Below are 23,221 nucleotides of genomic sequence, written 5' to 3' on the forward strand. Positions count from 1 at the left end.
AGCCAGCAGAAACAGCTTTTCAGTATCCATCCTGTCAAACTCCTTTATATTCTTGAATGTTTCAATGAGATCACCTCTCAATCTTCTGAACTCCAGAGATCAAAGGCCCAATTTACTCAGTCTCTTTCATAGGGCAACCCTTTCAGCCCAGGGAGCAATCTAGTGAACCTTTGCTGTTCTGCCTCCCAATGCAAGTAGATCCTTCCTTAAATATGGAGACCTAACCTGCACACAGTATTCTACGTGTGGTCTCATCAAAATCCTTCACAACTGCAGCAAGACTTCTTCATTCTTGTACTTTAATCCCCATGTAACAAAGGTCAATGTGTCATTTCCTTTCTTAATTTCTTGCTCTACCTCAATGCTGACATTTTGTGTGCCTTGTATGAATGCATCCAAGTCCCTCCAGATTTCAGCCTTTACAAGTTTCAAGCCTTTTAAAAAAATTCTGCTTTTCTATTCTTGAAACCAAAGTGAATAATCTAACACTTCCGCACATTTCACTCCATTTGCTACTGTTTAGAGCAGGGGTGGGCAAACTACGGCCCGCCAAAGGTCTTTATGTGGCCCAAAAAGTCATTAAAAAAAAAAAAAATTTTTTTTTTTAATTTTAAAAAAAATTTTAAATTATTTTTTTAAGGTTAATGGGGGGGGGGGGGCTGTTGGGTTACTTACTGGTATAGGGTGGATACGTTGACTTGAGTAGGGTGATCATTGCTCGGCACAACGTCGAGGGCCGAAGGGCCTGTTCTGTGCTGTACTGTTCTATGTTCTATGTTCTATATGAGGCGCCCAGAATCATAACCGGGTGAAGTAATTATTTTACTTAATATACTATGCGGCCCTTTAAAATTGTGAATTTCTGAATGTGGCCCTTGCACAGAAAAGTTTGCCCACCCCTGGTTTAGTGTGATTAGTACCTTAATACTGGGCATGTTGATATGGGAGAGGGTGCTGCTATTGGGCCACCTTTTTTGCCACCAGGTTTGGAGGATCTTGTGAAAATGCTGCTGGTTCTACTTCCCCAGTGCTTTGAGATGCTTTTGCAAGTTGTCAATGTCTCACAAGCATATAGGAACTGTCACAACACCCTGGGCTAATAGTGCACGGTCAATTCCAGCCCAACTTGACACGGAGTCAAAACGCAGGTGAAATTAGATTTTATTTAAGACATCAGAGGTCCTTAGTTGAGCCCAATAAACTACAGCCACCAGGTTTGTAACTTTAACACGAGCGACCTATTATTATGTACAGTATTATAATTAAACCGCAGAAAATGTAACTGACTATCTGCCACCCATTTCCAACTCTCTGCACCCACACACAAACACCACACACATAGACAAAAAACACAGAGGGAAAAGGGTGGTGGAAAGGGAAAGAAAATATTAATAAAATAAAAGGATAAGGATCTTTGATGCACTGGAATGTCTTTCTGACATCTGGGGCGGAATTCTCCGCAACGGCCGACGCCGTTGTGAAACCCGGAGTGTCCCCCGCCGGCTGCCAGTCAACCAATCGAAATGACTCCCGCCAAACCTAGTTCCTAAGATCCACTCAGCGCTGAGGAGTCTGGCTTCTCCTTTCCAAAAACAAACCTGAGAACAGTTTTCTTGCAGGCAGTCTGTTTCAACTTTGAGTTTTCCCCTTAAAGGCAGTTCCCAATTATGGGTCCATGGATCAAAATAGTAAAAGAAAATAAATGGGCACAAAGTAAATAAACAGAAGGGCACTGCCAAAATGCTGGAATCACTGCTGCCTGTTGAAACATGACCTTAATGTTAGGGTTCAGATCCTGGCCCTGATCACTCACCAGAGAATCCTGCTCGGCTGGCGATCGGCAGCAGCACCCAAGGCTGCAGACTGGCTTTCCGACCTGGCGGCATTTCTGAGGCTGGAGAAAATAAAATTTGCCCATCCATGAATCGAGATAAGGCTTCCACAGGACGTGGACACCGTTCACCAACTTGTTTCAAGACCTGTTCGTAACGATCAATCAGTCGAGTAAGGGACTGGGGTTGGGGGAGAGACATGGGTGAGCCACAGGGCAGAGAGGGTAAGGGAAGGGGGCGAAGAAGGGGGGAGGAAGGGGGGGGGGGAGCGAAGGCACCCAAAAATAACACAAAGGGCCAGCAGAAGGGTCAAAGCAGCAGGGGACTAGTCCGAAGGCAAGCTATGACCCAAACCAAACTGTAAATTGATACTTGTAAATATGTGCTCTGGCCAGATTGGGGGATGTAAAATATGTACGCTAACTAAACGGGGGGGGGGGGGGGGGGGGGGGGGGGTTCACGGGCACAGTTGCAATGAAGATACTTGCTTGTCAATATGTGTGTTGGTTTTTTGGTGGAGGTTTTATAATTTGTCATTTATGAATTGTTGGATATAAAACATGAAAACTCAATAAAAACATTTTTAAAGAAAGGTTTCCGATCCTGGCTCTCAAATCCTCTTTTCCACAGTCGGCCGAAGGCTGATTTGACACATTGGAGGCAATGATGAATTTTGTCATCTATGCCTACCTCCGTTGAGAGGTGGCTCCGAAGATGTGAGAAAATGTCCACAGTCAGTGAGAGCTGGAGAGAACATTTTGATGAACTTATCAACCGAGTTCTGCCTTTGACTTGAACACCCTCAACTCTACTCCTCAATAACCTGTCCTGCTTAATTTGGGGGCCACCCCGGACTGCAGTGAACTTGAAAAGAGACACTCGACAGCTGAAAAACAACAAAACCTCTGGGACAGGTGGAATTCCTGCCAAAATTCTGATACACTGCAGAACTACATTCCCGTCTGCACAACCTCATATCCCTCTTCTGGGAAGAGGAGGGCATGCCCGGGGATCCCAGGGACGTTATGATCATGGCGGGAGATATGTTCGATTGCAGGCAGCAGCTACAGAGGAGTCTTCCTGCTGTCTGCTGCAGGGAAGATCCTGTAAGGATCCTCCTCAATTAGCCTTTTCCCAGTAGCCGAACAATTCAAAATGTCATTCAAGAAAGCATTCTATAACAAAAAGGGCAAGCAATATATCGAAGAAGCAGTGAGGGAGTTTGAAAGGAAATAGGTGAGATTCTAGCATCTGAAAGAATTCACGATTGTGGTATTTGTAATGATAGAGATCTAACTCACAAGAAAGAATATTGATAATTGAATGGGTAGGCTAGATGATGTCTTACTATGCGTATATATTACTATGCGTATATAGTGCTCTGTAAGAAACCATTAAACATGGTTGATAGAAGCAATAATGTTGGCTTTATACAGTCAGATCCCTTGAAGGAAGAGTTTAGGGAATGAGCTTCAACAAAACATTCCTGCAAGTACTGGAAATCTGAAACAGAACAGGAATTCTGGAAATACTTAACAGACCAGACGGCATCTGTCCACAGTCCTTGTGCAACCTTTACTTAATTGTTACATAAAACATAAGATTATGGCCTTCTTGAAGGCTTTATAATAATAATAATAATAGCAAGGTCATGCTTTAACATCATAAATACACAGTGCACAGTCTTGCAAGGTGGCCCGCAGCTGCAAAGGGTAAAATCTTTGAACAAACCATTCGTAAATCTTTGTGGTCAAAATGCCTTTTTCTTTTAATAAACTGTGTTCTGTGTTTACAAAGAGGTCATGTCAGGGGCGTTTTAAACCACATTAGAAGGGCAGGTTGCCAGGACCATTATTCTTCACTCATGATGCCAGAACACAAAAATGTTTCCTTAAAAAAAAAATCGTGTTTTATTTACGAAAGGGAAAAAAAAATAAGGGACCAGTTCAAAAAGCGAGTTGGAATTTAAGATATTAAGAATTTTGGCGGGAACTCGCTGTTGTTAGATCTCCCCTGGTGGGGTTCTCCAATGAGTGAGAATGGTTTTCCATGTAAACACTTGAAGTGTTAAGGAAGATTCATAGAATTTACAGTGCAGAAGGAGGCCATTCAGCCCATCGAGTCTGCACCGGCCCTTGGATAATGTACTCTACCTCAGCCCACACTTCTACCCTATCCTCTTAACCCTGTAACCCCACCCAATCTTTTTGAACACTAAGGGAAATCTAGCATGGCCAATCCACCTACCTGCACATCTTTGGACTGTGGGAGGAAGCCGGATCACCCGGAGGAAACCTATGCAGACACGGAGAGAACGTACAAGCTCCACACAGACAGTGACCCAAGCCAGAAATCAAATCTGGGACCCTGGAGCTGTGATGCAACCGTGCTGACCACTGTGCTACCGTGCTGCCCCTGGAACTTGTGCTTCTATAGCACCTTTCATATGACTCAAACTGCTTTACAATCAATGAATTACTTTCGAAGGGTATTTACTGTTGTGCTGTGCGCAAATGCAGAGGCCAATTTGCGCATAACAAGGCCTCACAAACAGCAGTGAGGCAAATGACTGCTTTATTAGTTTTGAACATTTTGTTTGTTTGTTATTTACAGCACAGAAGGCGGCCATTCAGCCCACTGTGTTTGCAACAGCTCCCAAAAGAGCAACCTATATAGTTCCATTCCCCAGTCCTATCTCCCTTAAAATTCATCACTTTCAAATATATATCCAGCTCATCTTTGAAACTTCCTATGGAATCCACCTCCACCACTCTCCCAGACAGCCCATTCCAAACCTCACCAACTCTCTGAGTAAAGAAATTGCTCCTCATCTCGCACAGGGAGAACGTGTAGACTCCGCACAGAAGTGACCCAAGCGGGAATCGAACCCGTGACACTGGCGCTGTGACGCAACAGTGCTAACCACTGTGCTTACCATGCTAAACCTTCTTAACAACTGTTTCAACTTGCCTGGCCACCTTCAGAGAATTATATACTTGAACCCTGAGGTCCCTCTGCTCCTGTACTCTCCTCAAAGTTGTACCATTGAGCCTTTATTGTCTCCCTATGTTTCTTCGACCAAAATGCTGGAATCACTGCTGCCAATTTTTTCTTTTTGGAAGCAATGATCTTATACAGCGCATGCCCGTCATCGGAGGTAGATTGATGATGCTGACGTTAGAATCTCTAGGGCTGGAGTTTTCGACTTGGGTACTTGCCTATTCTGTTAGACATGAAAGATCCATCAATAAAATTGTTTATTAAAAAAAAAGACATGAAAGATGCCGTGGCACTATTTAAAGGACATCAGGTCCCTCAGTATGGTGGCTAACATTTGTCCCTCAAACAATTAGAAGTTGGCAAAGAGATAGGAAACAGAGGGTAGGTAAAGATGGGCATTTCTAAGTCTGGAGACGAGTTAAAAATGATGTTCCCTAGTGCTCAGCGTTGGGACCCTTGCTTTTTCTGATTTAGAGGTGGGCGTTGAGGTAAAAATCTCTGAATCCACCTTTGCCCTCAAGAGTCTCGTTCTTCTCCTCCACTAACATTATCTCAGCTTCCAACAAGGTAATTTGTTCCCCATACAGTGATAAGGCCCTCTGCACCCTCTTCAGCACCTCTCCATGCTCCTTCACCGCCTCTGAGTGTTTTCAAGCTTCTCTTAGACCTGGCCAAGCGCCTCCTCAATTGACCGCTTCAGGGTTTCCATTATCACTCCGCCCTGCACCTCAAAATGCTTCGCAAACTGTTTTTCAAACTCCTACGCATCACCTCAGTCAGGGTTTCCACTGTGATATGCATAGCCCCATCCGAGGCCGGGTTCGCCACATTCCCTCCTTCTGAGCTTCGCAGACTGAAGGCTTTGTCGAAGGATTGCACCCTGCACTCTTCTTACCACCAGCCTTCTTTGTAAATTTCGATACGTTTTCGCTGACAGATTCCTTATCCCACATGATGGGACGGTTTTGGTCATCAGAATCCATGGGAACTGGGTTAAAAAATCCAAAGAAACAAACACCATAGTGGGAGCTACCATATGTGTGACCTTCTCCCACCGGTCACCACCTGACGTCCCGTCACTGAATATAATTAAGAAGAAAATAGATAGATTTCTGGACTCTAAAGATGTCAAAGGGTTTGGGGAGAGCGCGGGAGTATGGTGTTGAGATAGAGGATCAGCCATGATCATACGGAATGGAAGAGCAGGCCTCGATGGGCTGAATGGCCTCAGTTATATGACTTTTCTTTGTCGAAATTAGCCCCAGCAGCTTCACTATTTGGGGTATCTTGTTCACGCAAGGAATTGGTTTTATAAGACAAATTGCATCTTTTCATTCCAGGCCCTAGAACTACAAGATGAAGGGACGAACAGCAGGCGACTCAGATTCATGTCAGTTTGATGGACGTCATAAATCATCCCATGTTGTAATGTGTCTTTTCACCTCAAGAATACTAAATCACCTTGACTCGAGGTACATTTTACCCCAACAGGAATTAGCACCTTCATGCAACTCTCTCTCTCCTCCATCTTCTCTCTCCCTCTGCTCCCCCCCCCCCCCCCCCGCCCCCGCCCCCATCCTCCAGAGCAATGCATTGCACTCAAGAAAACACAATTGTCCTTTTAAAAAGACTCAGCAGACTAACAAGATTAATATTTCATTGCTTCACTTAAATGCTTTGAAGATCCTGGGATTGACGCTGGAGCCTGTTGCAAAGCGGCAGGCAGTCAGACCTGAAGCCATGCATTGCTCGGCACAGCTGCAGCCAGGGATGTATCCCTTTTGCTGCAATGGAGGCAGGAAAATGAAACATCATCAGGCGAGGAATAGCAAATGTCACTTCACCTCTATCTCTCGCATCAAAACAACAGGAAGTTCCAGAGAAGTCTGACACTTATAAAAAAAAATATTCTCACATGCCGTTTCTGAAAGGGGTTTGAGATATTTGTTCCATTGAGATGTTTACATCTTGCAAGCCCAGAGCAAGCGTTTAATTATTATTAAAATGCTGCAGCACTGATGACTGCTTTGGCCTCAGCGTGGCAAGGACGGTTTTCAGCTGTGACAAAAAGATTTTATCAGAGAGATAAAAACAGGAAGACAGATGGCAAACCTTCAATCAAATGGATAGACACCGTGTGTACAGGGACTCTGATTTTTAAAAATAACATTTTAAACAGACAATGATGATTCTTACTCAAAATAAATTTGATTAAATGGGGATCTGATTGCAAAATTGTCAACACATAAAATTGAGCCCAGTTACTGAACAGTGACTCAGAATGTTTTCAATCTCTGGGCAGAATGAGTAACAATAGATGAAGATTTTGTTCAGGCTGATGCAGAAGGAACAAAAAGAAGAATGATTGATAGACAAGCAACTTATCTTTATGAAACGGGCGGCACGATGGCGCAGTCGTTAGCACTGCTGCCTCACCGTGCTGAAGACCCGAGTTCGATCCCAGCTCTGGGTCACTGTCCATGGTGGAGTTTGCTCATTCGCCCCGTGTCTGCGTGGGTCTCACCCCCACAACCCAAAAAGATGCGCAGGGTAGGTGAATTGGCCACGCTAAATTGCCCATTGATTGGATAAAAGAATTGGATACTCTAAATTTGAAAAAAACTTATCTTGAAATGAAAAGAAAATCGCTTATTGTCACGAGTAGGCTTCAATGAAGTTACTGTGAAAAGCCCCTAGTCGCCACATTCCGGCGCCTGTCCGGGGAGGCTGGTACGGGAATTGAACCGTGCTGCTGGCCTGCTTGGTCTGCTTTAAAAGCCAGCGATTTAGCTGAGTGAGCTAAACCAGCCCCTTTATGAAACTTATAAGGCGGGATTCTCTGGAATCTGTGCGATAGCTCGTTGCCGGCATCAAAAACGGCGCAAACCACTCCGGCGTCGGGCTGACCGGAAGTAGCGGAATCCTCTGGACGGGTTGGCACCGTGCCAGCTGGCGCCGAAGGGACTGTGCAAGTCTGCGGGCACGTGATCCCGCGCATGCGCGGAACTGCCAGCGTATTCTGGTGTGTGCGCAGGGGGGTGTCTTTTCCGCACCGGCCATGGCGGAGCCCTACAGGGGCCGGCATGGAAGGAAGGAGTGCCCCCATGGCACAGGCCCACCCGCAGCTTGGTGAGCCCCGATCGCGGGCCAGGCTTCCGTGGGGGGGGGGCGTGGGCCAGGCTTCCGTGGGTGTTCCATGTGGGGGGGGGGGTACCCTCCCCCCCCCCCCGGGCTCGGATCCTCCCGCAACCCCCCGAGGACCGCCCCAGCCGACTTACCAACCAGGTCCTGCTGTGTGGGACCATGTCCAATCCACGTCGGCGGCATTGGCCAAAAACCCATCGGGGCCCGGAGATTTGCCGGGGGGTGCGGCTGCTGCCAATGACCCCCGGCCGGCGTGGCATGAAACCCGCCCCCGCCCAAAAGCCGGCGCTGGAGAACACGGCAATTTGCGTCGGAGCGGGATTCACACCGCCCTCCGGGGATTCCCCGATCCGGCGGGGTGGTCGGAGAATCCCGCCCGTGATGTGAGCTCCATGAAAACATTTTTCCCAACAGTCATTTGCATCCCTCTCCTTGGCCCTTGTCTAAGGCTAAACCAGACTGTGAACAACCTTGGTGTATTTGACACTGAGATGAGCTTCTGGCTACTTCTCCATGACAAGACTAGGATTCCAATTTTAAATTCTGTAACATCACCCAATTCCATCCTCGTCTTAGCTCATTTGCTGCTGAAACACTGATCTATGGCATTGTTACTCCTGGTCATGACTATTAAAATGCTCTCCTGGCTGGCATCCAATTGTTCAATCTCTGTAAATTCTGAGGACATCAAAGGTTTTCCTGCCTGAACCCTGATTGGCACCAAGACCCGTTCAACCTATTACTGTTCTTTGTGACTCGCATTGTCTCCTGACTCGCAACACCTTGATTTTGAAGTTTCAAATCCCTCCATTCGATTGCCAATGTCTATCTCTGTCACCTCCTCCAGTCCTACAAGCCTGCAGGATATCTGTGCTAGTCAAATCCTGGCCTCTTGATCATCTCCAATTTTAATCACTCCACCATTGGTTGCCTCGGTTGCCTGGGCCTGGAGTCTGGGAATTTCCTTCCTAAACATGTCTATCTGTACAATAATGATCTTTGTTAGTGTCACAAGTAGGCTTACATTAACACTGCAATGGAGTTACTGTGAAAAAGCCCCTAGTCGCCACATTCCGGCGCCTGTTCGGGTACACAGAGGAAGAATTCAGAATGTCCAATTCACCTAACAAGCACGTCTTTCGGGACTTGTGGGAGGAAACCGGAGCACCCGGAGTAAACCCACGCAGACACGGGGAGAATATGCAGACCCCGCACAAACAGGGACCCAAGCCGGGAATCAAACCCAGGTCCCGGGAGCTGTGAAGCAACAGTGCTAACCATGGTGCTACCGTTCCACCCAAACCGCTTCCCCCATTTAAGACACTCCTTACAGCGCACCACTTTGACAAAGTTTTTGGTTATCTACCCTCATATCTCCTCAATTGTCTTGGTGTCAAATTTTGTTTGATGAAGCTCCTTTGGTCATTTTACAGCATTATGAATGTAAGTTGTTGTTGTTTTATCTGGTGGGAAGTGTTAGTACGGGTTTCTTCATTCGTCCAGGATTAGCAATAATGGCAATCCATTGAACAAACTCCAAATTCTTTTTTAAAAATAAATTTAGAGTACCCAATTAAGGGGCAATTTAGCGTGGCCAATCTACCTATCCTGCACATCTTTTGGGTTGTGGGGGCGAAACCCACGCAGACACGGGGAGAATGTGCAAACTACACACGGACAGTGACCCAGGGCCGGGATTCGAACCTGGGTCCTCAGCGCCTTAGGCAGCAATGCTAACCACTGTGCCACCGAGCTGCCCAAGCTCCAAATTCTTATTTTGGAGCTTGCAGCCGAGGTTGCGATGTTGTTTCTAAGTTAGGAGCAGAATAGTTGTGAGGGGCGCAGCGGGGTGATGGGAGGGCGGAAAGCAGAAATTCAATCAAGTGTGGGCATCATTTGAGCACACGTAATGTTAGGGCCGAGCTGCCCTTCACAGTCAAATTAGTACTGACGGTCTCGACACACAGCTGAAGAATGGACTCCATGGCATGTCACAGAAAGGGCTGCGGGGTGCTGTCAAGCAATACCCTCAGCAACGTCAGCCTTTCAGGAGGGGGGGAAAGGGAGACAAAAGAGATTTTGCATCAATGCCAATTCTTCTATCTTGTCAAATATGTCCTTTAATCCACGAGTCAAAGTGGCCCTGACGTTCAAATGGTGCACATGAAACGAGCCAGAGTCATTTAAAATGACAGTCTGAATGTTTCCAATTGTACACATCAGCAGAACTAATGATGATGACTTTATTTGGCTGGGGGAAGAAATGGGTTAGGTGGAGACTGACACTTCAGATTAAAAAGAATTGTCATGAGGTGAGGCAGAAACCCAGCAAAACATGGAATTTATATGTACACTTTTTATTGAATTTCCAGCATGTTATTAACTCCCAAAAACTACAACAGACTATAAATTATCTCAAGGTTGGATCTGAATCAATTAAAGCAGCAGGACTTTACACAACACTATCACTGCGAGAGAATTTACCACGACCTGGAGAATATTGAGCATTTATGATTGCTGTGTATAATTCTACTTGCTCACTCCACTCCAACACAATAAAACTGCAATCGGTTTCATAATCTCTGCAGAGAGCCAGGCTTCTCCAAATCAGCACAAAGAGTAACACGGAGTAAAATAAAATAAAGAGTGCAAAATGAAAACAGGAGATGGCGGAAATGCACAGAAGTCTAGGCAGTGGCTGCAGGAGGATGATAGGTTCATGTGTCAGATTGGTTCTGACATGAGATCCGGTCAGAAATGTGAACATTTTTATTTCAGTTCCTGAGTGACGAGCCGGGCATTTTCTATTTCTGTTCTGCATTTGTGGTCCTTTCTTTTTTTCTTTAACCGCGAGAATAAAAAGCATGATAAAGGGTCCCTGGATAGTTTCAGGTGTCACCAGAAGAGAGAGACGGAGTAAAGTCAGGACGTGACAGAAACCAGCATTCTCCTCTTTGTGATGCTACAGTACAAGTTTGGTAAGGTTCCAGATGACCATTGGCTGCTTTTCCCTTTGAGGGGGGAGCTGACTGGTGGTGGTTTAACCTGAGGGGCACCATATCTCAGGTGAGGAGCAAGGTTGAGAAAATGGAGCCTTCTTGAATAACCTCAGCCGGTACAGGGATTGAACCCACGCTGCTGGTCTCGCTCTGCATCATGAACTAGCTGTCCAGCCAACTGAGCTAAACCAGCCGTCCTGCACAAGAATGTCACCCTACAAACCTCATGGTCAGTACCTCTGGCCGATTGCTGCTGTCCATTCAACCTCTCGACCTCTTTGTCCTCCATTAAGCCCTCCTTACAATTTGCCTCAACAACTACAACCTTTACTTATATAGCACCTTTCTTTTAGTTAAACATCTCTACTGCACTTCACAGGAGCAATTATTCCAGAGTTCAGGGCCCAGGCAGCTGAAGGTACAGTCACCAGGTGATTAATCTCTAAGATCGAGCTTTTGGTCATCTGTCCTGTTGTCTCCTTATATGGCTCAACGTCAAATCTTGTTTTATATCTGATGTCCTGACATGCCTTGGGATGTTTAAGCACTATTTACTGTTCCTCGGACATTAATTGCCCTCCACTATCTTCACATAGGTGTCAATATCTGAGCTTGAGCAATGCGCGTTTGGCTTTCTGACGGGTGGGAAAGAGGGAGGACGGGTTTCAATGCGTCAGAGGTGAGCCGCACCCCATTGTCATTGGCTCAATCCCAAGTGAAACCCTTGGCTGTTTTTTCCTCTCCGTGGTCAAGATGGTACTGAGGTTCGCTGTAGCAAACTGCCTGCTAGCCCTACCTGTGATCAGGTACCTCAGCACAAAACAAGGTGTGAAGCTGAGGCCTTTCCTCATTGTGTGTTGACCTCTTCAAGGAACTTTTAGTTTTATAGTACCTTCTGTGTGCTCAGAGTGTCCCAAAGCGCTTCAAGGCCAGTGAAGTAGTTGGGAAAAGTATTTACCGTGTTAATGTACAAAACGAGGCAGCTGACTTGGTTCCCCGAGACGATAATATTTTCAGATGAAGTTAAATTTGCAGTGAGGCTAGATGAGTCATAGAATCCCTACAGTGCAGAAGAACATAGAACATACAGTGCAGAAGGAGGCCATTCAGCCCATCGAGTCTGCACTTAAGTCCTCACTTCCATCCTATCCCTATCCCTGTAACCCAAAAACCCCATCAAACCCTTTTGGAAACCAAGGGTAATTTATCATGGCCAATCCACCTAACCTGCACGTCTTTGGACTGTGGGAGGAAACCGGAGCACCCGGAGGAAACCCATGCAGACACGGGGAGAACGTGCAGACTCCACACAGACAGTAATCCAGCAGGGAATCGAACCTGGGACCCTGGCGCGGTGAAGCCACAGTGCTATCCACTTGTGCTACCGTGCTGCATTCAGAAGGAGGCCATTCAGCCCATGAGTCTGCGCCGACCCTCCAAAGGAACACCCCACCCAGGCCCCCCCAATTCCCATAACCCCACCAACCTTTGGACACTAAGGGGCAATTGATCATGGCCAATCCACCTAACCTGCACATCTTTAAAAAAATTTTTTTTTTTAGAGTACTCAATTCATTCTTTCCAATTAAAGAGCAATTTAGCGTGGCCAATCCACCTAGCCCTGCACATCTTTGGGTTGTGGGGGCGAGACCCACGCAAACTCCACATGGACAGTGACCCAGAGCCGGGATCGAACCTGGGACATCAGCATCGTGAGGCAGCAATGCTAACCACTGCGCCACCGTGCTGCCCCTAACTTGCACATCTTTGGACTGTATGAGAAAACCGGAGCGCCTGGTGGAAAGCCACGCAGACATGAGGAGAATGTGAAAACTCCAGACAGACAATGGAAGGGACAGGTATTTCAGTGCTAGTCTTCTGCAGCCTTTTAAAAATGTACTTTCTTTTCAAAAGAAAAACATTTTAAAATGTGTTGGGAGAGGCAACATTCCCCTCAAATCACTGCTCAACATGAATAATGCACAACATTGTGCATATAGATTGTTTTCTACTTGGCAGGACTGCTCTTCATGCTGCCAGCGAGTGACTGCAGTCAAATGGATTCAATAAAACAAATATTGGTTGCAATTTTCTAAGAGCTGTTAAATGTCCACTTTACAAGCAAGCACACTTGTTTCAGGAAGGTATTTTTTAATACAAGGATATTGCAACATGGCCGCAACCCCCCCCCCCCCCCCCCCCCCCCCGACACCCCCCCCCCAACACCCCCAAAACCTCGCGATTGTGTGGTGGTCAGTTTAACATCGCAGACCTCACGGGCAATCAATACTGCATCAAGAGCACTTCCTAACAGTAAAAATACCGATGAGATCATTGTTTTGTTTGACTTATTCCCCTTTGCTGGCCAATTCTGAGCAGCAAAACTCTCTTTAACTTTGCAAGGATTTAAAATGGCTGCATCATTACGCAAGAAAGATTTGCGTTTCCACAGCACTGTTCATCACCTCAGGGCTTCCCAAAGTGCTTCACGGCCAATTCCGCACCCTCGACGTGTAGCCACTAACATAAAGCCATGAACACGCTGAGCAAGGTTCCACAAGCAGCAACATTATAACCACCAGATAATCTGTTTTAACACACATGGACTGAGGGATAAACAGCGGCCAGACTCTCGGGAGAACTCCCCGATTCTTCTTTGTAGTCCTGCCATTGGGGTCTTTTCCATCCACCTGAGATGGCCTGTTGCCAGGACCTCAGTTTAGTGTCTCAATAGAAAGATGGTACCTCTGACAGTGCAGTGCTCCGTCAGTACTCTAGGTTGAATTCTGTGGCCAAGTCTCTAGGCCTTGAACCTACAACTTTCTGACACAGAAACGTGAGTGTTGTCCGCTGAACCACTGGCTGATGTCTGAATGACATACTGCCGCCGGATACTGAATTAGTTTGAACAGCCTCCGCTGAGGGATATAGATGGCAGTGCATCAGTTTCCGTCCCCGCCCATCTCATTGAGACCTTTACACAAAAGCGCACCTTGCAATATGTTAATCAAGGTCCTATGGGTGAAGTGTGCATTGTGTACAATCTGCCAATTTGCACCAAATATTGAGTGAATGAGCCATAAAGGTGCCTCTGCAGTCTGCTCAGAAAACAACCCAGGTCAGCGTTTCCAGCATTTGTGTCATGCCACACAGCAATGCGCTCGGTGTAAGCTGCCACTTGGCTGAGAACAGGGAAAGGTTAACAGCAATGACTCAGGCCACTAGTTCAAGCTTAATTTTCTGTTCTACAATTTTTTCACCAAAATTCATTAGAAAACATTTCTCCAAATCAATATTCCTATTCAGTCTGAATGCCATAAACTCATATCCGTGAAAGAGACAGAATAACAGATCCCTTTGAGTGACGACTCAGCAATCTTTTCATCTTGGGTGGGTGTCCAGCACTTTGAGACCAGGCCTTAGACAATAATAATTTAACAAAGTCAACTTGTCAAGTTGTTCATGGTTTGATGTTCCACTGCAAACTTGAGGACATAACCGAGCCTGACATTTTAATGTAGGGCAGCGCGGTAGCATTGTGGATAGCACAATCACTTCACAGCTCCAGGGTCCCAGGTTCGATTCCGGCTTGGGTCACTGTCTGTGCGGAGTCTGCACATCCTCCCCGTGTGTGCGTGGGTTTCCTCCGGGTGCTCCGGTTTCCTCCCACAGTCCAAAGATGTGCAGGTTAGGTGGATTGGCCATGATAAATTGTGTCCAAAATTGCCCTTAGTGTTGGGTGGGGTTACTGGGTTATAGGGGATAGGGTGGAGATGTTAACCTTGGGTAGGGTGCTCTTTCCAGGAGCTGGTGCAGACTCGATGGGCCGAATGGCCTCCTTCTGCACTGTAAATTCTATGATCTACTAAGAGACCGTTGTATTGTTGCAGGTGCCATCTTTCAGGGAAGACGGTTTAGTTGAAGCTCTACATACATTGGGAGGGATATTCCACCCCCCTCCTGGCATGTTTCCCGATGGCGGAAGGTGGCCCAGTGTTCGCCAGCGGCGGGACCTTGTGGTCCCACTGCTGTCACTGGGATTTCCCATTGAATCCAACCCCCGCCGCTGGGAAACCCGTAGCGGGGTTTCGCTGTCAGTGGGACCGCTGGCAAGAAAGGCTGGAAAATCCCCCACCTCCCTCCAAATATAATTGTTACTACTCTTCAACAGTACATCATTGCCTGTTATGTGCTCTGGGACAACCTGGGGAAATGGAAGACATATACATGCAAGTCTTTTCTATTTGTGGAAGAGAACAGGAGTGTTGCTGAAAAAAGACATATATTGTCGAAGCTTTTCATCTTGCACTTATCAGGGCAATCACAAGAATACCAACATCAAGGGCAACCAACAATTTATTTTAGATAGGGAGAAATTGTTTCCGTTGGTGGAAAGATCACGAAGCAGAGGATGCTGATTTAAAGTGGTTGGCAAAAGAAGCCGATTCCCGGCTGGGTCACTGTATGTGTGGAGTCTGCACGTCCTCCCCCTGTGTGCGTGGGTTTCCTCCGGGTGCTCCGGTTTCCTCCCACAGTCCAAAGATGTGCGGGTTAGGTGGATTGGCCATGCTAAATTGCCCGTAGTGTCCTAATAAAAGTAAGGTTAAGGGGGGGGGGTTGTTGGGTTACGGGTATAGGGTGGATACGTGGGTTTGAGTAGGGTGATCATGGCTCGGCACAACATTGAGGGCCGAAGGGCCTGTTCTGTGCTGTACTGTTCTATGTTCTATAACATGAGGTAAACCTGTTTTGCGCAGTGAGTGGTTAAGATCTGGAACGCACTGCCTAAGAGGGTAGTGGATGCAGGTTCGATCATGGCTTTCAAAAGAAAATTGGACAATCCTGAGGAGAAAATAATTGCAGGGTGAGTGGGACTAAGTCAGTTGCTCTTGCGCAGAGCCAACATGGGCAGGATGGGCTGAATGGCCTCCTTCAGTGCTGTAACTATTCTATGAATCTATGATAGGGAGAGGGAAGGTTGAGCGAGCCTTTCGCGATGTGTGAATTTTCTCACTACGCACTGGCAGTAGATGCCAACCATCAACATAAGTTGGTAACTCAGAAACAGATCTGCCTGTGGCCAAGGTTTCTCACTCCCGACGCACAGTCAGGAAATTGGCTTGACTACCATGAAATAACAACCATTATAATTTGAACATACATATAGGAGGGGAGGAGGTAAGTGTTAATTTCATTCCAGCTTCAGCCAGCATCAGCTGTTGGTACCCTTCCCTCCACTGTTTGATAGTTCAGCTGCACGCGTACTGTAAGAGGTGAGCATTTCTTTGGGAAACTTCTGATATTTAAGTAACGACATACTGAAAGCGAAAGCTGGCAAACAATTCCTGAAGTTATTGCGTGGAAGCCACGTCTAACATATTGAGTGGTTCGGGTTTGGAATGGGCTGCATGGTCCAGTGGTGGAAAGGGATTCAGGAATAGCCATCAGAAGGAAATTGGAGCGAAATAAGCTGGGAAAAAAGCTTGGGAGAATATGGATTCCTCTGCGAGCGGCCAAATGACCTTTATCTGTTTTGGTTGTTCCGTGATGTCAATGTATCTCCTCATCCGGCTGCATTGCTTATGACTGCATGATAGCTCCACCGATGAGGTTAAGTGACGGACCGGCGTAATCTGACCTCAGAATGCTCAGGCCTTTTACAATAGGGCCTGGCCGAGGAGCGAACAAGAGCTGTGACATTGCAGGAATTGTTATTTGTATTGGGTTATTGATCGTTATTGGCTGACCATTGGCCGTATTCCCAGGATGGGGCCGGGTGTTAAGACTCAATCGTTAGTTTTCTGTTCACCCAATGCCACTCCAAATCATTATTACAACGGCTTGTCCATCAGAAAATAAGCAGGGGCTTCAAGCATAACAAAAGGATGCTGGGGTTATGGGGAGGTCGGTGGTGCGGTGGAAGGTGGGAAGTGGGGGCTGTTGTGATGTTGCTTTTTGCTGCTATCCTTGATCAGCCGCATCATTTTCCGTCCCCTCACTTTGGCGGAGTGGGCCAGCGTGGGTAATACCCAGACCTTTGTCACTTCGCCTAGTGGAAGGGCTGTCAGATGGGAGATTTGTAAACGGACAGAGTGAAGCAAATCACAAAGCCATTTAAATGCATGGAAATCAATTGCAGAGATTTTCGGAACGTGTAGCAGCTTCACCATCATCTTGGCTTATACGATCCCCCGCCAGCAAACCCCCCCCACCCCCTCCGCCTTTATGTTTGCAAGAGAAGTGGATTTAATTGTCGTGCTGCTTATTTTTTTGAAGTATTGGAGAACGGAGGAATATACATGGCATCCCTCCCCCACCGTCTGCCTTCCCCAGCTATTTTCTCTGCTCTGCCACTAATCCTCTGCTATGTATATTTCCGGCACTATCTACTTATTAATTCAGATCATCAGAAATCACGGCTCTTACTTCGCGCCTAAACACACGGACGTGCAGATCCCACTCAATTGCATTATTTTTTTCTCTGTGCGTTTTGCCTAAAAGATGGCCAAGCACCCAAAGATCAAGGAATTACAAACACAAATTACATCTGGCGCAAATCAAGCCTTTGCGATCTTTTGCGCTCATTTTAAAATAACCATGGTAGAAGACGGCCATGCCCACAAAACTGGCCTTACCAATGGATCCAATTAGTTGCCGATGCAAGTTTCCGCTAATAAGGGCAAATCACTGAGTGTCTTTACGGCCGAGATAGACAGCTTCTTGATTAATAAGGGGATTAGGGTTATGGGGAGAAGGCAAGAGAATGGGGATGAGAAACATCTCAGCCACGATTGAATGGCGGAGCAGACTCGATGGGCCGAGTGGCCTAATTTTGCTCCAATGTCTTGTGGTATGGCAGTTTGCAGGACTTCAAGGAGCCTCTCACAATTAATATTTTGTTTCAGGCGTAAGGACACTTTTAAATAGGTACCTTTTAAAAGCCTTTAATTATTCTTTTGCTTTTGTTTACTAAGGGACTGACTAATATATGCTGATGTAATTGGAAAATGGTGCTGTGGAAGTTTTTTAAGGTCATCTTCCCTGATTTAAGATTGGGTAACTGTGGCATAATTTGGACTCGACACTCCAATTAAAAACACTTATTTCTGGTGAGTTTATTTTTGTGTGCTTTTATCTGTACGGTAGCAGTGTGATCATGTCACAGGGCTAATAATCCCGAGACATGAGTTCAAATTCCACCAACTCAAATTCAGTTCATGAAATAATCATGGAATAAAAAGCTAGTATCAGTAATGGTGACGAAGAAATGGCCACGGACTGTCATAAAAACGCATGTAGTTTAATGTCATTTAAGGAATCCATCAGTGTGACTCCAGGCCCACAGCAATATGGTTGACTCTTAGCTGCCCCCTGAAATGGCCGAGCAAGCCATTCGGTTAGGAAGCAGCAATAAATGCTGATTTTGTCGCCAATGTACACATCCTATGAACGAATGAAAAGAACCCTTTGAGCTGAATTGATAAAATTGCACCAGATTGCCCACTCTTAAATACATCAAGGATTTAAAAGAAAATACTCTCTAAAACGGTGCCAGAATGCAGGGAGCTTTTATGTTTGAGCAGAAACTTGAGCAAAAGATTACTTCTGAAAGATAAATCCAGCAGTGAGCACATTTTGCACGCAGATTATATTTAATTAATGGCAATAGGCTATATAGGCGTGTAGTTGATCGGATCCCGCGCCGGGTTCTATCACAATGGGGTCCAGCATGCCGGGGAAGCAGCATGATGGTCAGTGGCATCAAGTCGCAAACCTGCTCACCTCCAACCTGGTCCCTGGCATCTTTTAAAAATTCAGCCCCATGTTTCTATATTATGGCATTCTGAATGCGTGTCGGTGTTGATGCCTGCAAGTATGCATGAGGGTGTTTATTTGGGTGCGTGGACTGAATTTTTACTTTGCTGCGACCCTGAAAGTCAGGATTCCCCAACACGATCAGCTCCACAAGGCGTGCATGATGGCACCAATGAGTTCTCCCATCTGGAAGGCAGTTGTGCAGAGTGCTGATTGATTTATGTAAACTGCAGGACTAAATATATATTTCCTGGAGTAATCAGTGGTTAGAGATGGGTTTTGGTGAGTAAATCGCTTCTGAATCCTAGTGAATCATAGAATGATAGAATTTACAGCGCAGAGGGAGGCCATTCGGGCCATCGAGTTAACACCAATCCCCATAATCCAGTAATCCCAGCTAACCTTTTGGACACTAAGGGGCAGTTAGCATGACCAATCCACCTAATTTGCACATCTATGGACTGTGGGAGGAAACCAGAGCACCCGGAGGAAACCCACGCAGACACGGGGAGAAAGTGCAAACTCCATACAGACACCTGAGGCCGGAATTGAACCCAGGACCCTGGAGCTACGTGGCTGCAGTGCTAACCACTGTGCCACCATGATCGTGAAGTCTTCAACCCTCAAAAGCCCACCCAGGTATTTTAGGTAAAAATTCCCACACATGGCGCAGGCGCAAGCAAAGTAGAGACTCCCATACAGCAGTTCCCATGTTGCATTTTCAATTGGATATCAGCAGGTAAAGAAAGAGAGCAACAGACAAGTTCTCTGTGAGCGCCAGGTCACACACCGCACAGACAATAGTATAATTGCTGTAGACGCTTTTTATTGTGTGGCTATGTGAAGATTTGAACTGCAGGCAGTGGATAAGTCAATGGTGTCAAATGTGTCACACTTGCCCGTGTCCTTTATAAACATGCTGTTGTGTGGTTGTTGTGACAATGTAACACAGTAGTTTGGCTTTCCTGCTTCTCACTTCATTTGCCTGCACACTGATGTTTAGTGAATGTACATGTGAGTGAGCTAAGGCAAGGTTGCCATAGGCCCAGATGACCATAGGCTGCTTTCCCCTGTGAGGGGGAGAGCTGACTGGTGATAACTTAACATGAGGACCACGGCACCTCAGGCGAGGGGCAAGGTTAACAAGGCAGGGCCTTCATGAACAACTTCTGTATGTGATGAGGAGCACGTGTGGATGAGGTGCATTGGGGGTTCCAGGTGCAGTGGACCTCAGTTCAACCTCGCTGCATTGTAACCGTGGCCGGTGCCGGTCCGCCGATTCTCCGGGCACCGAAAATCGGTGTCAGCGTGGAGTACGGCGCACCGCCGGGGGGCCCATTGGCAGAGGCCCGCTCATCAATCCTCTGCTCCCGACCGGCCGAGTTCCCGACGGCGTGGAACTAACCACCTATTGCCGGCTGGGATGCTGGCGTGGCGGCTGCGGACTCAGTCCGTGGCTGCCTTGGTCAGGGCCAAGCGGTTCAGAGACCAGGGGGAGCCTTATAGGCGGCCGGGGATTAAATGTGCGAGGATTGAGGCTCGAGCGCACGGCTGATCGGGGGGGGGGGGGGGGGGGGGGGGGGGGTCTCTTTCTTCGGTCTGGCTTTGCAGACTGAGGCTGCCATGGAGCACGACGCAGCCGCTGGAGGTCATGCAGTGCACATGTACGGCCTCTGACCAGACGTGCGGGGGCCCGTGACTGGAACAAAAGCTGCGTGATTCACTCTGGGCCCTGCTCGCCCCCTGCAGGGCTAAGAATCCATTTCAGTTTATTCCAGGAATTTCAGGAGTAAAACTCCACTGTTTTTACGCCAGCGTGGGGCCATAGTCTCACTTTCAGAGAATCCAGCCCAGAGATTTTTGGAAAATGCAATCATCACGTCACCAGGTTTCTTGCTGGATAAAGTTTGCTCTGAGGCAAGGGGTGCGTAAAACCTCACCAAATGACACAGCGAACATACTTCACTGTGGCAATTTTGGGACACAAGATTAACACGATTTATTTTGACGGCGGGAGGAGCACATGCCTGAGCGGCATTCAAGCCACTGCCAAACTGTGTCATTTTATTCGGGTCATCCTGGCTGTTGCCTGAGAAGAGCACAGACTTCGGATCAATACTCAAATCAAGCTTCTTCTGTTACAAATGCTTCAGACAATCTCCTCTTGGTATTAACAGGCCAGAAGCTGCCGATCTGGTTGTCCTTATAGTGGCAGGAGTCCACTTGGAAAAAGACCCCAAAGCAAGGTACTTGTTTTTTAACTGGAGAGAGCAGGAGAGCTTGTCATGACCTCACAAAACAACTTTAGGCTACGGCCAGTCCATCTTCACTGCTTTGCTCCCCCATGTTCAAGTCTTAAACGCGAGCAGGGATGTTCAGATTTGTAACAAGTTTGGGCCACTAACGAATTTAAGTTCATCTGTCTCCTTAAATAAAAGCATTATAAATAGGTGAGGATAAAATATTCATTGTAGTACATTGAATAATGAGCCCCAAAGATTTAATAATACACCGAGTACTTATTCAATGTTAATATCTCTGTAAGCCACACCTTAACACAGATTTCTAGTCTGCGGATGCAGAGCTGCATGCAATTTATGTTCCTTTGCAAGCAACTGTTTATCACTTTCCTGCCTGATATAATATTCATGAGTGTATAAAGGAGGAAATAATACCTTTTCCCATCTTCAGAACATCCCAAAGTGCTTCTCCTCGACTGAATTACTTCTGAAATGCAGTTTTTGTGACAATTGACAATATTGCACACAGCGAGGTCAGAAAAGCTGCAAATGAGCGGAATTTGCTGATCCTTTTTGTTGGCATGTGTCACAGAAAGGGTATTGGCCTGGTCAATGGGACTTTTAAAAATATTCTCATGAACAAGCTGACGGGGTCTTAGTTTAAGCACCTCATCTAAAAGATGGCAGCTTTGACCGGGCTGCATACACTCAGTGTTGCGCTGAAATACATTTGCCTGGTCTTGTACCCTCTAATTCAGGAGCATGAGCCACCAACTAAGCCACGTTGGCACAGATTCTGTGTAACCTAGGATGAGTTCTGAAGTGCTTCCCTGCCCGGCATATGGAGAATTCAGTTTGATCACTGATATTTTGTCATAATGCATTTAAGAGTGCCTGTGAAAGAGTGGAGAGCTTATTATGTTTGTTTTTCTGTGAAAGCGCCTATTGATTACAATACTTTTGTATGTAGCATATAGGGTTAATAGATGGGATATGCTAATGTATGACATAGACGATAATATATCGCTGATACCAGTTCGTCACGTGTTAGACTCTCGAGGGAGTGGTTGGATTTTGGCCCAAAATCTCCGGCCAATCACTGGCGCGGGTTTGGTAGTAACTACTGTTGTATATATCACATACAAGATGTAATACGGTAAGGCTCCTGTACTACAGGTACGGGGTAGATCCCTGCCTGCTGGCTCCACCCAGTAGGCGGAGTATAAATATGTGTGCTCACCGAGCAGCAGCCATTTCGGCAGCAGCTGCAGGAGGCTACATATCTCTGCTTAATAAAGCCTCGATTACTCTCTACTCTCGTCTCGTCGTAATTGATAGTGCATCAGCGGGATTCTCTGGTTTGGCCACCATGGGTTTCCCGGCGGCGTGGCGTGGATCAACTGGGAATTCCTATTGACAGCCGCGGGAGCAGAGAATCCCACCACCAGCAAACGGCGCGCCATCTTCCGCCACCGGGAAACACTCGGCTGGGAGGCCGGAGAATCCTACCCTACATCTACAGTCTGTCTAGAACCAAGAACCAAGCCCCACCCTAAGAGTCCAAGGCAGGAGAACCAATCTCAGAACATTGTGGGAGCCAGGGAGACATTGATGTAAAAGAGACATTTGTGTTTCCGAAGGAACCACAGATTGAAGAAACCTTTGAAGGCAGCTCATTAAATATTCAGCAAGTGAAGGAGGCACAATGGAGACAAGTAACGCTGACAACAGCTAATGAGCCATCCCTGCCCCTGCCCCACCCCAGAGTGCCCTGAATTCTTCTCTCCAATCCCAGATGATGCAAAGGTCGATTCTCTGCAGTCTTCTTTTTTGGATAAGTCTTTCATTGAATACTCTGTGTTGTCCTGCAGTTGAAGAATCCTGAAACCTTTACTCTGCTTCCCAGCAATAGTGACAGCGATAATGCTAAAGTGTTGTCCTATTCTACAGATGATATTGTTATGTTCTGTGTTATGGCCATGGTAATGATGCACACAGAGCATATAGTCCTTTAACTAGTAGAATGATTTATTAACAAACATGTGGAAAGATAACTAACGAACTGTAATCCAGACAGTAATGAATCAATGAATTCAGTCAACTCTCCTGGAGCTACTTCTAGTGTGACTATCCTGTTGTACGACTTACTACCAACTGCCAGATATCTCGAGTCACATATAGTTGTCTATCA

At 46.6% G+C, this 23,221-nt stretch overlaps 1 protein-coding gene and 1 long non-coding RNA gene across 5 annotated transcripts in view; one reads left to right on the top strand and one right to left on the bottom strand.

Moving 5' to 3' along the window:
- mafa (v-maf avian musculoaponeurotic fibrosarcoma oncogene homolog a (paralog a)) overlaps positions 1–23,221 on the top strand; it is a 393,941-nt gene that overhangs the window by 97,789 nt on the left and 272,931 nt on the right. The window lies entirely within an intron of this gene.
- LOC119971102 overlaps positions 1–23,221 on the bottom strand; it is a 139,421-nt gene that overhangs the window by 93,205 nt on the left and 22,995 nt on the right. The window lies entirely within an intron of this gene.

Source organism: Scyliorhinus canicula, chromosome 9 (assembly GCF_902713615.1).
Source record: "Scyliorhinus canicula chromosome 9, sScyCan1.1, whole genome shotgun sequence".
NCBI classification, from domain to species: Eukaryota; Metazoa; Chordata; class Chondrichthyes; order Carcharhiniformes; family Scyliorhinidae; genus Scyliorhinus; species Scyliorhinus canicula.